A 15,782-nucleotide genomic window follows, 5' to 3' on the forward strand; every position below is an offset into this window, starting at 1 on the left:
ACATTGACGATGAAACACAGAAATCGCATCGGAATTGAATATAAAAAGCACAATCCCGACTTAAGTACAAGAAGAGTGAATTCTCAAAGAGTTTGTGCTTTGAGCGGCTCCTGGGAGACCAGTATTGGATTCCGATGCACCATTGCAGGTATACTGTATCCCTTGGACCTTCACATTGACGATGAAACACAGAAATCGCATCGGAATTGAATATAAAAGGCACAATGCCAACTTAAGTACAAGAAGAGTGAGTGTTCTATGAGTTTGTGGTTTGAGCGGCTCCTGGGAGACCAGTATTCGATTCCGATGCACCAGTGCAGGTATACTGTATCCCTTGGACCTTCACATTGACGATGAAACACAGAAATCGCATCGGAATTGAATATAAAAAGCACAATGCCGACTTAAGTACAAGAAGAGTGAATTTTCAAAGAGTTTGTGCTTTGAGCGGCTCCTGGGAGACCAGTATTGGATTCAGATGCACCAGTGCAGGTTTACTGTATGCCTTGGACCTTCACATTGACGATGAAACACAGAAATCGCACCGCAATTGAATATAAAAGGCACAATGCCGACTTAAGTACAAGAAGAGTGAGTCTTCTATGAGTTTGTGGTTTGAGCGGCTCCTGGGAGACCAGTATTCGATTCCGATGCACCAGTGCAGGTATACTGTATCCCTTGCACCTTCACATTGACGATGAAACACAGAAATCGCATCGGAATTAAATATAAAAGGCACAATGCCGACTTAAGTACAAGAAGAGTGAGTCTTCTATGAGTTTGTGGTTTGAGCGGCTCCTGGGAGACCAGTATTCGATTCCGATGCACCAGTGCAGGTATACTGTATCCCTTGGACCTTCACATTGACGATGAAACACAGAAATCGCATCGGAATTGAATATAAAAAGCACAATGCCGACTTAAGTACAAGAAGAGTGAGTCTTCTATGAGTTTGTGGTTTGAGCGGCTCCTGGGAGACCAGTATTCGATTCCGATGCACCAGTGCAGGTATACTGTATCCCTTGGACCTTCACATTGACGATGAAACACAGAAATCGCATCGGAATTGAATATAAAAAGCACAATGCCGACTTAAGTACAAGATGAGTGAATTTTCAAAGAGTTTGTGCTTTGAGCGGCTCCTGGGAGACCAGTATTGGATTCCGATGCACCAGTGCAGGTATACTGTATCCCTTGGACCTTCACATTGACGATGAAACACAGAAATCGCATCGGAATTGAATATAAAAAGCACAATGCCGACTTAAGTACAAGAAGAGTGAATTTTCAAAGAGTTTGTGCTTTGAGCGGCTCCTGGGAGACCAGTATTGGATTCCGATGCACCAGTGCAGGTTTACTGTATGCCTTGGACCTTCACATTGACGATGAAACACAGAAATCGCACCGCAATTGAATATAAAAGGCACAATGCCGACTTAAGTACAAGAAGAGTGAGTCTTCTATGAGTTTGTGGTTTGAGCGGCTCCTGGGAGACCAGTATTCGATTCCGATGCACCAGTGCAGGTATACTGTATCCCTTGCACCTTCACATTGACGATGAAACACAGAAATCGCATCGGAATTGAATATAAAAGGCACAATGCCGACTTAAGTACAAGAAGAGTGAATTCTCAAAGAGTTTGTGCTTTGAGCGGCTCCTGGGAGACCAGTATTCGATTCCGATGCACCAGTGCAGGTATACTGTATCCCTTGGACCTTCACATTGACGATGAAACACAGAAATCGCATCGGAATTGAATATAAAAAGCACAATGCCGACTTAAGTACAAGATGAGTGAATTTTCAAAGAGTTTGTGCTTTGAGCGGCTCCTGGGAGACCAGTATTGGATTCCGATGCACCAGTGCAGGTATACTGTATCCCTTGGACCTTCACATTGACGATGAAACACAGAAATCGCATCGGAATTGAATATAAAAAGCACAATGCCGACTTAAGTACAAGAAGAGTGAATTTTCAAAGAGTTTGTGCTTTGAGCGGCTCCTGGGAGACCAGTATTGGATTCCGATGCACCAGTGCAGGTTTACTGTATGCCTTGGACCTTCACATTGACGATGAAACACAGAAATCGCACCGCAATTGAATATAAAAGGCACAATGCCGACTTAAGTACAAGAAGAGTGAGTCTTCTATGAGTTTGTGGTTTGAGCGGCTCCTGGGAGATCAGTATTCGATTCCGATGCACCAGTGCAGGTATACTGTATCCCTTGCACCTTCACATTGACGATGAAACACAGAAATCGCATCGGAATTGAATATAAAAGGCACAATGCCGACTTAAGTACAAGAAGAGTGAGTCTTCTATGAGTTTGTGGTTTGAGCGGCTCCTGGGAGACCAGTATTGGATTCCGATGCACCAGTGCAGGTATACTGTATCCCTTGGACCTTCACATTGACGATGAAACACAGAAATCGCATCGGAATTGAATATAAAAAGCACAATGCTGACTTAAGTACAAGATGAGTGAATTTTCTAAGAGTTGTGCTTTGAGCGGCTCCTGGGATAATAGTATTGGATTTTTCGCGTAACTCGTGAATTGTAAATTGTTGCTCTATTGTTTATTTATTTTTATTATTATTATTATTATTAGCGTACCAACGCATATATGAAAAGAGTTACGTGAAATACTTTTTGCGTTGCTGTGCTTTGAATTTCTTTATCATCATTACCTTTTAGCAAAATAAAATATATATATATATATATATATATATATATATATATATATATATATATATATATATATATATTGAAGTCTTATTGTTCTGTATCTGGCCTATAATTAAAGGAACGTTTTTTGTAACTGTAACTCATGCTAAGAATCAATATATCTTCCCTACTTCATAGTTATTGAAAATTGAAATTACTTTGTTATGAACACTGATGTTACAGTTCGTATGATCGTTCAAAAACACAAGTTTGCAGTGGATTTTATTTCTCGGTAAAATACTATTTCATACCACGACTAGCCCAAGAACATGAGACTCTCATTTAAAAAAAATACGTTGTCACTATAAAGTTTGCCAGACCAGAACGGAGCACAGCAAGATTCCTATCAGATTCTGAAGGTACATTAACTTATTTGTACTTGGTACTATATCCTATCAGCAGCCCGCGTCAACCTGCAACACATCATAAAATCTGCTGATATGCACTGTCAGTCTGGGAGCTAAAAGAAATAATATTATTTTACTATTAATTTACCGCTTCCTTGCGGTATGCTCGACTATATTGTAAGTCGTTTAAATACGCCGCGGCAGCGGCTCTTCGTTCTCCACGCAGCTCAGCACCACAGATAATATTTATATAACTGAAAAAGTCTCAACAGGATGGGATAATAGGCAAGCAAGCTTTAACAATTAATAATACAAGTTTTCATTTAAACAACTCTATTAAAACATTTAAATATCTCAGTGATTACAGACCTTTGTGAATTCACACGTAATGGCGTACATTGCTTAGTCTCGACAAAAGAATGCTCTACGACAACACAGGAGATCTTACTCGCACAACTTCCAAATTAAGAAGACAAAGACATTCATATTCATCACGTATTATATACTAGTTCCTTTTTTAATCTCTGTTTAACATTTATCTTCTGTGTCGGTTTTATTACTCGCCGACGCAGACGTTCTCAAAAATAAATAATAAAAAAAATACATAATTTTATACAATGACACAATATGATACACCTAATTTTCTAATTACTACATAATATGTTGTTTTTGTTTCTTACTAGACGTTACAATGCCCCCTGGCAGCAACTGACTAACGTTGAAAATGTTCGGCAATATGCTGCCACTAACGTCTGTTTGGTTATTGTCTGTTACCTTGGTTGGAACATTCACTTTACACTTCTTAGTTCTTTTACACTGTAGGTTTAATTACACTTTTTATACTGTTCTTACACTTTGCGAGGTGACCGTAAACCTAGTCCCAGGGTCATTACATTTATTTGGCTCCCCCATTCGGGCTACGTGCGATCAGAAAACCTGGGAAAACTGCGCCGGAGCCATGGTCATCTCGCCTGGTTTGTTTTAATACCCAGTTTGATCACAAAAAGTTCAGACTCTATCCAATGTTCACATATAACAAAGGCTATTTGTGAGAGCATGTTAAACTTTTAGTCTCTTAGTTACCAATATACTTTCTACCCCTTTTTCATATTTGTGTTCTGGATTGTAATGAAAGTCACTTATTACACATTTTTACAGTAGTATAATGAATCGTCTCTGCACTTACTCACGACAATTGTTTTAAAATGTTCTAGCATTCGTGCGGGTATACTTCATTAACATGACGAAAACATATTATATCTATACATCACTGAACCAATGAATACTTTGAGTCTGTATTGAGTAACTCAAGAAAAAAGACAAATGTTTGTCACGTCATTTCGTGTCCAATAAACCCTATTCATTAGTACATTAAACACATAGTTGATAGTTCATTTGAATGACAACAATGTTGTACGGAGCTGGCGGCGCGAAGCAATTGTTGAGTAGCGTCGTCTGGAACGCCGCGTGCCGACGGCCGCTGGGTTCGACGACCGGCTCTCAGTAACAGCGACGTAGTGCTGACGTGGCGCCCAAGCAGTCGCGAACCGCGGCGAACCATTCGCCGATGTCGGCGAGTTGCAGTGGTTTACCGCGACCGGCTGGCTTGCGGCACTGCACTCGTCTCTGCTTCTCCGCATGGCTCCCCGTCGTAGTGCATGAAACAAACATTCCACACCGGTGTACTGTCTTTAAGGACACAGATTACTAGCTGTGGAAGAAAATGCAACTTGTTAAAAGCGTTTATTGTTCAGTAAGCCTTCTCTTCACTGGTATGCACAGGATGTTTTGGCGTGATAACAGGTTTCTTGTGGCATTGTGACACTGGTATTCAGGGTTCGTCACACGCACATTGTACTACACATTTTCACTCACTCCCACGGTTGATACACTGCCAGAGCGTCTTTCAACACGCGAAAATGTTTCGTTACACACATACTAAATGTCTCCGTCGAGCGATGTTTGTTTGAATCGACTCCGAACGGATCAATAACTACTGTTTTTATACACTGTCTATTGTTCGTTGAGCACTGCACTAGGACAGTCTATCACTCAACACTAGACTTATCGACGTATATATTGGTGCAGATACAACAGTCATTTTCTGTCCCTACTACACACAATATTCCGTCCTTTCCTCAATTGTTTATGCACACAGTTTATTTTTTAATACCTTTTAACTGTTCTTTGCATAATCACTCTCATCTACATGGCGTCTATTTGTTTTTACCTTATCACAACACAGTTTTCATATTGTTACTAGGCGTATATGGCCCTTTTGTAAATTTTTTTAAAAGTGTGTGATTTTTTTTTTAACATAGTTTTCCTTTCCTCCTTTCAGTGTAGCTTGCCTGGTTATCACCCATCTAGCAAACAGATTTTACCATGTGCATGACAGCTTGACTTGGGCACATTGCTCAATAAATACTTCATTAAGCACTAGCATTATTTTTAATGATTTTTCCTACATGACTACAGTGTAGGTTCCGCATTGGTTGACTTAATTCGCGTATCGCGTAATGAATATTCAAGGGCGTGTACCAAGTACACAGGCTTCAATTGAAGCATTGCTACATACAAAGCGGAGTTTCCACGGAACGGGCTTGTTTTTAATTAGCTTCGGCTCCAGTGTCGTTCTCAAATCACTACTGGCAGCAAACATCACATCACATAATTGTTGCATATTACAAAGTCAATGTTTGGCTAGTAGAGACTCTCTCTCTCAGGGTTCCTTATTCTAATACAATTACAACAGTTACCTTACTATATAAGATTGCATCATTAATTGCACTTACATACTACACATAGAAAATGGTTCAAGAAATTAATCCTTTGTAAAATGGTTCAAGAAATTAATCCTCACTTTATCAACAAGAAGATTGTTCGTTGCTTAATGAGCATATAGTATTTTAATGGCTTTAATAGTTTTTAAACAAAATCTTTCCTGTGTAAGCTATTGTTCACTTTCTGATTCCACTTCCTCCAAGTTTAATTACACACAAATTTCTTCCTTAATACTAACATACTTATACTCTAAAACATAATTAAAATCTTCTTACAACTATTACTCTTTATGTGTGATATGTCACTGAATAAATAACTTCACATCTTTACGTGGATATAATCCTTTTATCTTCCCCGTATGGGGATGTGCTAACAAATAGCTACATTCGTGGGGCACGCTTATTACCTCAAAGGGCCCTGAATATAGCAATTGCCACTTACTATTCTGTTTTAAGGTGGCTGAGGATTTAGGGTGGTTACGAATAAGTACTAGGTCTCCTACATTATATTTCTGTTCGTTAGTTACACCTCGATCGTACCTCTTTTTTTCTTTGGCCACTACTTCTCTCCTCGACCAAGGGATGGAGTAAGTTGCGCGACAGTATGTTTTGTGGGGCATCACCTCTATGTGATAGTGGTACCCTTTGACTATTCCTGGTCGGTCGGTAAATACCATAGTATATTCCGATAGCAGCTGCGTCAACTGTTGCTTTTGTGTATCGCTTAAACCTTCAGATTCCTTCACTTTGGTTTGAAATGCCTCAACATTTGTTTCAAAATTTCGATCCTCTAAATTCGGGTAATAGAGGTCTGCTGCATGTGAAAAATCATCGAGGTGTAGTACCCAAGGGTTCCTACCTTTGATATTGATTCGATTACAATACGGCACAAGTACCTCCTTCGATTTCATCATAGATAACTCAATCCTCCTACCCCTATTAACTATGCTTAATTTCCCCAAGGAGATGTCGATCAATGCGTCCCTCTCACGGAGAAAATCTACTCCCAGAATGCAGGCCACCTTTAATCCTTTAACAACGAGGAACGAGCTCACTATGGCTTCGCCCTCCTTACAAATCTCCACCTGCACCTGGTATTTAACTAATTGGCTCTGTGCACTAATGGCTCCAGACACCTTACAATTATTAACCGGGAAAGTCGGAATGCTATGTCCTTTTCCCAGTGCTTTAAATAACTCCATACTCATTACACTTACTGAGGCACCTGTGTCGATGATTATATTCACTGCAACATCATTGATTTTCGCTTCGATAATAGCTTGCACATTTTCGTTATTATCCATCTTACATTCGTGCGGTTCGTTCAGTAGATCTTTATCCATACTAACACCGTCGTTGTATCGCAGCATACGTATCCCAGGTATATTATTGTGACTCGTGTTGCTCTCACTCCATCCCTCGGCCATCGATGGAGAGCATATCGAGGCCGATTCTAGTTTGTTGGATTGTTTACTTGTGAGGTACTTGGACGGCTATTGTCCGCGACCTCCACTATATGTACACTCTGATTTGTAGGCCGCCACGGCTGCGCAATAGGCGCGTTTTGCGGTGGTGGTCTATTGTTGTCATACCGGTCATTCCCCTGTCGCTCTGTGCTTCTTCGCTGATTCTGCTGCCAATTTCGATTACTATCACTATAATTGCTCTGCCACTGACCTCGCGCATTTTTCCAGCGGTTGGTCCCTGACATTCCGGATTCGTACCGGTCGTCAAATCGACGCTTTTTGTTATAAGTTGGTTGTCCATACCCGTTCTGGCCTCTACCATTACTACCATTTTGCGAATGTTCTTGCCGCTTGTTACCACCCCCACCATTTCCATGGTTGTGGTTTTGTGCACTACTATTTCTGTCGTGTTTACATCCTGACCCATTATTCCGCGAGTGATCGCACGCTGATTTTGCGTCTTCCTGGATCAAGTCTATTGAATCTAGAACAGACAGGAAGTTTTCCATGTCGCTTTCTGGTACATGTATTAATTTCTCTTTGATATGAATGGGTAAATGTGATTTTAGTAGTCTTATTATGTCTCTTGGTGATATAGGCTCGTCCCAGTAGCGCGTTTTGTTTATATACTTTTCAAAATACCGCCTCAAATTCCCAAGACGGGGTGAGTACGGTTCGGGATTATATACTTCTTTTCTTAGCCGCTCTTGTATACAAGGCGACCAACATTTCGACAGAAATGCCCTTTCGAACTGTTCGTATGTCCTGCAGCTGTCTGCTACTTCTGTAGCCCACAACGCTGCGTCACCTTGAATGTATGACATTACGTATTGAATTTTCTGTGTTTCGTTCCACACACTGGGCAAGATATTTTTAAAGCTTTTTATGAATACTACTGGGTGTACTGGTTTCCGTTCAGTAGTAAATGTTTGAAATTGCCTATTTTTGATTAAACTTTCTTCAACTAATATTTTTGAACTACATGGGTTTGCTCCTGGGACATATGCTGTGTGCTCCGAACCGAAGCTACAGCTCTTCGCATTATCGACTACAGATTCCCCATTGTTGTATCGCGTATAAATTTGTGCGTTGCCAAAACCATGGGCTGTTGGCGACATAGGTTCCTGGTCCAAATGCTTTCTGCTTTGTGCTAAACCTTTCTCCAGGTCGGATATCCGTTTGTTAATATTCACTTGCCACTGCGGAATATCCTCACTGAGTATTTGTTTGATGGTTTGCACGTCGTTCTGTACCTGACTATTTACTGCGGTACTGAACGATTCGGAATCTCTATTTGCTATGGCTACTTGTACTTTAGAATTAATATTTTTGTCAATCTCACTCTCCTTCACTTCTAGCCATGAGTTGAATTCGGTTTCGATTTTAGTTGCTTGTTCGTTCCACTTCTGCTCTACAAGCTGTGTGGAATCTATTTCTACCTTTTCTACTCGGTTGGCTAATACACCTATTTCATCTACCATGTTAGTGTTTGCTACTTGCAGGTTGTTGACCTGTTCCGTCAACTCCTGCACGGCCTTAGGTATCGACTCATAACTCTGTTTCATACAGGCAATGTCCTTTTTCATAATTTCTAAAGATTGCACAAGTTGCTGGTCCCGCTCAGCTTGCTGGGCAAGTAAATTTTCTGTTAATTGGCGATCTCGCTCAGCTTGCTGTGCGAGAAAAATCTCAATTTTCTCGTCCTTTTCAGCTTGTTGTTGCGCAAATTTTGCCTGGTAATCTAACACACGCTCTAAGATAGCCTGAAGTGAATACCCACCAGGCAGATTACCACTCTCTGGTTCCTGCTTTTCTGGAGGTGGTGCAATTTCTTTATCTACATCTCCTTGAGCACTAGTGGGCGGTGGCACCACTTCCTGTGCCCCTGCCCCCACATTTTCGCATGTTATATCCTCAAAGAGAGTACTTGTACTGCTTAAGGTACCCGGTTCTACATTTCCTGCACTAACTAATTGTTGTTCCTCAGTATCCATATTGCTCGGACGCTGACTACGCAACTTAACCATATTCCTAAATTGCTTACTAAAACACAAAATCTGACAGTTTTGCCCCTTGCACACAAAATACGTTAATTTAGCTACCCTACACTGCACACTAAAAATTGCTATCTACCATCAACTTTGTCCTGTCACAAACACTAACATCAAACTACGCACAATATGCACACCACTAGCGAAATGAGATCACTTCACTGGAGCTCAACTTCTACAAACAGGACAACTACACTGTAGTCTTACCTTTAGTTTATCTGATCTCGGGGTTCCGCTGCCCCCGGATTACGTAGTCGTTACAGTTTCTCAGTACTATCAGGATCGTCTTCTCAGACTCGCTTGCAGTAGTACGTTTTGTCATGAAAGAGTGTTTGCACATTCATTAATACATGGCATTGATCATGATATACATACATACATTTATCACTAAATACATATATATATATATATACATACATAACAATAGACACTGAAAGAAAAATACATAAAATTTTATGTTTGTGGCCACTGCAAATTCGGGCCCCGCGTTTTTGGGCGACAGTTTCACGTAACTCGTGAATTGTAAATTGTTGCTCTTTTGTTTATTTATTTTTATTATTATTATTATTATTAGCGTACCAACGCATATATGAAAAGAGTTACGTGAAATACTTTTTGCGTTGCTGTGCTTTGAATTTCTTTATCATCATTACCTTTTAGCAAAATATATATATATATATATATATATATATATATATATATATATATATATATATATTGAAGTCTTATTGTTCTGTATCTGGCCTATAATTAAAGGAACGTTTTTTGTAACTGTAACTCATGCTAAGAATCAATATATCTTCCCTACTTCATAGTTATTGAAAATTGAAATTACTTTGTTATGAACACTGATGTTACAGTTCGTATGATCGTTCAAAAACACAAGTTTGCAGTGGATCTTATTTCTCGGTAAAATACTATTTCATACCACGACTAGCCCAAGAACATGAGCCTCTCATTAAAAAAAATACGTTGTCACTATAAAGTTTGCCAGACCAGAACGGAGCACAGCAAGATTCCTATCAGATTCTGAAGGTACATTAACTTATTTGTACTTGGTACTATATCCTATCAGCAGCCCGCGTCAACCTGCAACACATCATAAAATCTGCTGATCTGCACTGCCAGTCTGGGAGCTAAAAGAAATAATATTATTTTACTATTATTTTACCGCTTCCTTGCGGTATGCTCGACTATATTGTAAGTCGTTTAAATACGCCGCGGCAGCGGCTCTTCGTTCTCCACGCAGCTCAGCACCACAGATAATATTTATATATCTGAAAAATGTCTCAACAGGATGGGATAATAGGCAAGCAAGCTTTAACAATTAATAATACAAGTTTTCATTTAAACAACTCTATTAAAACATTTAAATATCTCAGTGATTACAGACCTTTGTGAATTCACACGTAATGGCGTACATTGCTTAGTCTCGACAAAAGAATGCTACATTAGCGTTCTCTACGACAACACAGGAGATCTTACTCGCACAACTTCCAAATTAAGAAGACAAAGACATTCATATTCAACACGTATTATATACTAGTTCCTTTTTTAATCTCTGTTTAACATTTATCTTCTGTGTCGGTTTTATTACTCGCCGACGCAGACGTTCTCAAAAATAAATAATAAAAAAAATACATAATTTTATACAATGACACAATATGATACACCTAATTTTCTAATTACTACATAATATGTTGTTTTTGTTTCTTACTAGACGTTACAGACACAGAACTATTTGCGAGATCACTGTAAGTTCAAGGATGTTATTCAGAGCTGCTGGTGGAGAAAAATTCGGTAGCTGACGTATCTTTGTGTGTAGTCAACAACGATATGTGTGGGGTTCCATTACCAGTCAGCACTGAACTCTTCGTCATATTATTTCTAGTTCAAACATGCCGACGTGTCGTTGCTGGTGTAACAAACCCATATTTAACGTTCGTTTTCTCTAGAATATAACAGCGATAGGTGCTGGGTTGGAGTTCTGGGAAGGAAAAAACTAATGTTTCGTCTCTTCATTTGTAGTTAAAACATCTTGCTACTGCCGAGAAAATGCGATATGTCACAGTTGATTGTGCTTCGGTAACAATCCGATTAGGTTCTGGGTTCGAATCCCTGTCCAACACAAAGCTTTACCTCACGGCATTTCAAGTAAGTTACTTCTGAAGAAGCAATATTTAACATGTCTCGTAGTTCGTTGACAGGGACAATAGATGCTGGGTAGGAATTCGCGTCCGTTAAAAATGTTTACGTTATGTAATTTAAAGTTGATATTTCCTAACTGATACTACCTAAAATTGAGGTATATCACTCTCTGTATGCCTAGTCAGGAATGACTGTTAGTTTCCGTCAGTCACGAAATCTTTGCTTAGTCTGCATGACCTGGGTTTGAATCCATATGCATAACGAGACCGTTCGTCTTGTCATTTGAACTTCATACGTATTCTCAACTAGCAGCTCAAGAAAAACGTTAAATTTTAATGTCATTTTGTGTTAAATAATAAGTACGGTATGTTTATTTTAAGAGGAAATCATGAATACGACGAACTTATTGTGTGCATTACCTATCTGACGTAATAATGAGAGTGGTAACATTTCAGGTATGTCATTTATTGTAATAAATGTGAACTTACAAGCCTTAAGGACAGTCTCACCTGTGATAAGGTGTTCCCTGATATTTGTAATATCGTGGTATTACTTTACATCTTGAGTTATTGCGATACAGAGCAGTGTTTTCTAGTGGTGATTTGTTGGAACCATTTTCAATAGTCAAACGACTGTACCGAGGAGCGATTAGAGGACCTGCTAGACAGCTGCGTTATGAGGGTTGTATGCGAATCAGGCGAAATGCAATTCAGATCGTTCGGATACTTTTGAGCACGACTGTACATCGTGTCTACCGATTTCCGTCCCATTCAGATAATTCCTTTGTGGTGCTTCGTTTGTCTTTTGCCGTAGAAAGTATTCTCTACAGACTTCTCTTTCCAATCCACAAGTCTGCGCAATTGCAACATGCCAATGGAAAAGGCTCTGCTAAATGCAACCAATGTAATTTTTTTAAGAACACAACTATCCCCCCGCATAGCAAAAGGTTTTACAATGTAAACCAATCTTTTCAGTATCAATTGCTCAGTTCTTACACAATTCCAACTCTTCACCTAAGTTTTCCACCTCAGCCGATACGCATTTCGCCGAAATTGGCGTCCTGATTTCCCCTTCTCTACTGTTTTGTTAAGATTAACCAGAGAGGAGCTCTCTTAAAACTTTATAGACAGGAGTGTGCTCACATGTTAACCGGCGCCGAAAATTTGGCCTAACAGTTCCCAAAGGAAAAAGAATTCCTGAACACAATGCAGCTAAGTCGCTTTTCAAGGAACACAGAAATATCCGTCTGTTACTGACTTCGCCCTGCACAGCATTATCAGAAGGTGAACCGTCGGCAGAAATCACAGTTCTTTTGAAATGTGTTTTGCCCAGATGGCACTGCTTGTAAAATCAAGACTGCACGAACAAAGGAGCTCATCACGCTGCTATATACGACTTTTGTGAATCTAGGCCCGGTCCCCATAGTGTGCAGTGTATGTTATGTGTATCACATGTGACGACTGCGGTTCTACCCTGTCACTAACAAGGGAACCTCCCCATCGCACCCCCCTCAGATTTAGTTATAAGTTGGCACAGGGACAGGCCTTGAAAAACTGAACACAGATCAATCGAGAAAACAGGAAGAAGTTGTGTGGAGCTATGAAAAAAATAAGCAAAATATACAAACTGAGTAGCCCATGCGCAAGGTGGGCAACATCAAGGAGAGTGTGAGCTTACGAGCGCCGTGGGCCCGTGGTTAGCGTGAGCAGCTGCGAAACGAGAGATCCTTGGTTCAAGTCCTCTCTCGAGTGAAAAGTTTAATTTTTTATTTTCAGACAATTATCAAAGTTCAGGCACTCACACATAATCTACTTCGCTCTCCAAAATTCCAGGATTTGTACAGATTTGCTTGGACATAGGCAGTATTTGACGGTCTACACAGGGAAACATTTGAAAACGTAAAAAACATATGTTTAGACATAGCACAGGGAAAACTGTGCGACTGTGAAACTGTTGCATTCATTTGTTGCAGTTTATGTGACAAATTCTTACGTTTTCATCACTTTTTTGTGAGTGATTATCACATCCATAAGAAAACCTAAATGGGACAAGGTACAAGAATCTTTTTACCCATTCGCCAAGTGTGCAAGCTATGTGGGTCAACAACATATTCCTGTCATGTGACACACATACCGTCACCAGTGTCGTATAGAATATATCAGACGTGTTTTCCTGTGGAAAAATCGGTTGACCTATGACCTCGCGATCAAATGTTTTCGGTTCCTATTGGAAAGGCACGTCCTTTTGTCTACTAATCGCGCGGTTTTGCCGTGCGGTAACAAAACACAGACACTAAACTTATTACAGGGAACAGAGACGTCAATGAATGAACGGACAGATCGTAACTTTGCGAAAATAAAGTAAGTAAAATTTTCACTCGAGGGGAGACTTGAACCATGGACCTCTCGTTCCGCAGCTGCTCACTCTAACCACAGGACCACGGCACTTCTCAGCTCACATTGTCCTTGATGTTGCCTATGTTGCTCATGGACTACTCAGTTTGTGTATTTTGCTTATTTTTTCATAGTTCCACACAACTTCTTCCTGTTTTCTCGATTTATCTGTGTTCAGTTTTTCAAGGCCTATCCACTGTGTCAATTTATAACTAAATCTGAGAGGGGTGCGATGGGGAGGTTCCCTTGTAAGTATCGCCAAAATACCCGAAAAATACCGTGTTAACTAATGCAGTCCAAATCAAGCCGTATCTAAATAAACGTTTCTCCAAATTTTACTTCCCAAGACAATATCTGACCGTTCATTTATCCCAGTTTAGCATAGAATAACCATATTAAATAAGATTTAAGGACATTGACAAAAAAAATTGTTTCCAACATCAATAAACAAAAGAATACCAAAGTTGAGTGATGAACCCACAATTTTACACGACTCTCATTCAAAGTAATCACAACCCGTGTGGTTTGACAGCTACCCACCTTTGAATTACCTACTATAGAATGTTAGCACCAATAGCAGGCGAGCTACCTTGTCATTGGTCGACGTTTACGAAATTAATGGCGGGCGCCCTTGTCCAAGTAGCAAAGCATTACAATACTTCTGGTAAATGCTACAGCACACGAATTTAGACACATACCCTGAAAAAGTTATTAAAAAAATACACATGCAGAGGCAGCGGATTTAAAATGTAAAAAAAAAAAAATAAAAATGGAAATAATTAAAAGGGAAATGGCTACTGCCAATGAAAGTCAACATGTCTACATACAACACACCACTTCGTGGGGAACACTTTTATTGTAAAGAAGACAAATGTTACGTGTATGTCAGCCAAAAGGAAATTAAAATTGTTTGCAATAATTTTGAGTCTTTGAGAGGCGAGCGCTGCTTTTAAATCATATCTTGTGTGTTGTGACGATGGTCGCGATATCGACGGCAGCTGGCTGGTCCTGGTGAAACGCTGAGATCTGCTCCCACGGTCGTGTGATTGCAGCTGATGATTTTTCCTCATAATCGGGCGAGCGGTGGTATTCATTAAGCTACAGATCTGATTAGTGGCATTTTGCAGGCCACAGGTTGGTCGATGTAATTGTTGCCGTATGTGCACAGTATTGTTTCTGGCACACACAATTTAAGTTTACTTATGCCACACACAGTTTATAAAACTTGCCGACGGCGAATTCTATAGAAAGTCAATTCGTATTATGACTGCCGCGATCGCGAAAAACCGTCCTGGGCGGGAATGTACTCACACACAATAGACAGTTAGTATTAAGTTCAGAACGACTGTTACTGATTATAGGCGTCCGACAGTTCATCGAAACGCGAATAAATGCGTAAGTTCACAGTACTTGAGTGTACACAGTCAAAATACAAGTGCAGTTCAATTCACAGACACAGAGCTACAATACCGCCCATTCCCGGTTGCATTGCCATAGTTACTTCGTCTCACGGCACAGTCTCAGTATTCACTTCGCCCACTTTCTACACTCACTATTATCATATCACGTACTGGTATAAAACAGTCATTCAAAACGTATATCGCTTGTCACTAAACTCAATCTTCACCAGTTCGTAAAAGTCACAACTCCCACAGTAAAACATGTGTCCGCCTTTCTAGCCAAGGAACACACACACACACACACACACACATACACACACACACCCTTTGTTGAATCGACTATCGATATTGCTCTCTCTCTCTCTTTCTCAATACTCTCGGCCACAGTTTATACAACATCAAAGTAAATTACATATATCTTCACACAACTATTTTCTACCAAACTTATTACAGTAAACGATAAACACA

Source organism: Schistocerca nitens, chromosome 12 (genome assembly GCF_023898315.1).
Source record: "Schistocerca nitens isolate TAMUIC-IGC-003100 chromosome 12, iqSchNite1.1, whole genome shotgun sequence".
NCBI classification, from domain to species: Eukaryota; Metazoa; Arthropoda; class Insecta; order Orthoptera; family Acrididae; genus Schistocerca; species Schistocerca nitens.